Raw genomic sequence first — 2,946 nt, 5'->3', positions numbered from 1 at the left:
GACGCTGGCAGACCAAGGGCCAGTTCATGCTAAGGCTCTTAGGCCTCACTGAGCACTGACAAATGCATAGCTGGAGACCAGTCTGGTTCACCTGTGTGTTAGAGTTGTTAACTAGATGTTAAGTTGATAAGAACACGTTTAGTGTTTAGATCTTATGAATAGCTTTTGTGCAACATCAAAGGACAAAGACTTTGTCAATTGACCGCCCCATTCACATGAAGAGGAGATGGGCTCTGACACTTGTCTGTCAATTTGAACTCTGGGGGAAGGGAATAAAAATGCCTGATCAGAATAAACTTTATTGCCGTGCTGCTTGAACTCTGAGGGGCAAAGGTTTCTAAGCATAAGCAAGGAGTTCTGAGCTGTTTACCTTGGGTTAGCCCTAATGGACATATAAAGCATGTGTATTATAGCAGCTGCTATTATCTTTCAGAACCTGAGACTGTATCTTTTTTGTGTGTGGATCTTCACCTTCTTTAACCTTGTAAATAACTCAATTCTTTTCCAAGTTAATTAATCTTTAGTTAGTTTATTATAGGATTGGCTACAAGTGTTTAGTTTGGTAAGAGATCTTGGGTGCAAGTTACCTGCTGGGGTAAGCGACTTGCCCTTTCAGACTGGGAGTAACTTGAATATTGTTTTGATTCTTGGTGTAAGAGACCATGTATCACAAAAGGTAGGCTTGCCTGGAGGGCAAGATAAATTGGAGTGTCCAAGGGGACTGTCTGTGACTCCGTGTTAAGGCTGTTATAGTGCTTGAGTTCACACTTGTTACTGGGTTGGTGAAATCTAATTCTAGAACACACCACCAGTTTGGGGTTCATGCCCTGCTTTCTGACAATCTCCCCTGGGAGTGGCACTCAGGGTCTTGAGATGCTCCAGATAGTGGGATAGTGCTCAACAGCTGTTTTAAAACAGATCATCGACTGAGTGCAAAGATGGAATTCACATTTAAACTGACCCCTTGTCACATCCCAATGGCCCCCTCCCTCAGGGGGTCCCCTGGGAGAGGCAGATCAGCATTGTATATTGCTAACGCTGTTGCAAGCTTCGCAAGGCATTTTAGAAAGGGTCAAAGGTGTGAGTGTGGAGTGGAAGATTCCTTTGCAGGCTGTGAGAGGCCAAAGGGGGAGGGAGGAAGACAGCAGAGAACGGGTTAACTCAATACTTCAGCTAGCTCAGTCTGAAGATAAGACACTGGCCCCAGTCCAAGGTCACGGAGCCCGACAAGAAGTCTGCAACTATAGTCATATCTTAGCTAACCCCAGCCAGCCATAAGAAAAGGAGAACTAAGCTGAACAGGACTGCAGAAATTGCAAAAAATGAACAAGACGGCAAAGGCCAGCAGAAGGGGGGGAAAACAAAGTTTTCCATCCCTGGAGCCGATGTGTTTTGGGAAAGCTGAGGAGGCCACAGAGACCTGGTTTGGATTGGTACAAAGAGCACGGGGAACAGAGGTTGCTGAATGAAATACCCCCAAAAGAACCCAAAGAAGGACTTAAAAATCCTTCTGAGAGCCGAGGCAAATCAAAGATCAACAGCGGACCGTGGACGACCTGTGCGCACAGGACAGAACTCCCGTCCACCCTTCCCCCTCTTCTTCTTACATTACACCCAGGCCTGGCCAGCCTTGGGTAGTGCATCTGTGAGTATGAAAGTGTGTTAGGGCTTGGGACACTAAAGCTTTCTTCCTTCCTTCCTCTGAGTGATGGGAGAACCGCCCCCGCCCCCAGCACTCTCCGCTGTTATTTTATTATTTTATCAATAAAGCTTTAAGACTTAGACATTTGGTGTGTTTTGTCATCTCCTCCCCTCTGAGGCCTCAGCCTGATCACCTGATGCCTCAGGCAGATTGGTGACAGAAATCTGTCACACCCTTGCAGGGGCCTGTCAATGGAAAGAGGAGAATTTTCCCCAAACACTGACATTCATCAGATGGATTATTGGTAAACTAGGATGCTTTAAGAAAAGTGTGTTCAGCACCATCAGGGAGTTCTGCTAATGCTCCTTTGCCGGATCAGAGAGAGGGATGCATCAGTTTCAGGGCGTGCCTGCACTCCTTGTCCCAAGTCCCCTGCTGGGAAGGAAGGGGATGGATATTTAGGGCATGGAGGGTGGCAGCAGAGTGGTGGGACAGCAGAAAAGGGAGGAAGGGGGACAGCAGGGAGAAAAGGCGTATGGGCCAGGGCAGTGAAGAAAGGGTGATGCGTTAGCAATGGAGTGGGGAGATTTCACTCCTTCTACAGACCTTAAAAGTTTTATTGGCCTTCCTGTAAGCCTTTGGAAGCTCACTGGGACTCCCACAACAAGCCTTGGGTGCTTCTGGGGGCCCCCTGCCCGCTCTTCACACCAGTGTCACAGCAGGGTCCTTCTCAACCCCTCGCCGCTAGAAGCTGATCCCCATGAGTCTAGACAGTCCTATTGTGCTTTGGTGCATGGCTGATGATCCAATGAGCTCATACAGGAGGAACAAGTCTCCACAGGCTGGTGGGGTAGAGGGATTGACCTGGTCCTGAAAAGCATCTGCCAGCTCTGTGCAGCAAAGGCCCCTTGACAATGGATCTCCTGTTCTTTGCAAACAATGCTCATCTCAGATCTGAAAAACTCACTATGTCAAATCCACTGCATACAGGGAATGGCCCAGCAAGGGTATCAGCTCAGGTCTCTACTGAACACTTGCAGCTTATAGATGTTCATAATCCTGATGTGATGTGTGTATGGGTGACATTTAAGGTCTTTTAAGGAATAATGTAACTATATTGAAAATTATGCCCTGATGGTCTTAAGGTTAAAAGGGGTCATCAGGCAGAAATATTACTCGGTGACAGCCTATTCATGCAGAGGGCGTGGCCACCCCTCCCTGGTCAGCCAGCACTGTAATGCCAGGCTCAGTTGTCTGGCAATGCTCCATCCCAGAACCATCAATGGAAAACCATCAAAGACAAC

The sequence above is a fragment of the Dermochelys coriacea genome, chromosome 9, assembly GCF_009764565.3.
Source record: "Dermochelys coriacea isolate rDerCor1 chromosome 9, rDerCor1.pri.v4, whole genome shotgun sequence".
Classification (NCBI taxonomy): domain Eukaryota; kingdom Metazoa; phylum Chordata; order Testudines; family Dermochelyidae; genus Dermochelys; species Dermochelys coriacea.
The sequence above is the reverse complement of the archived record's forward strand: the minus strand, read 5'-3'. Positions refer to the sequence as shown.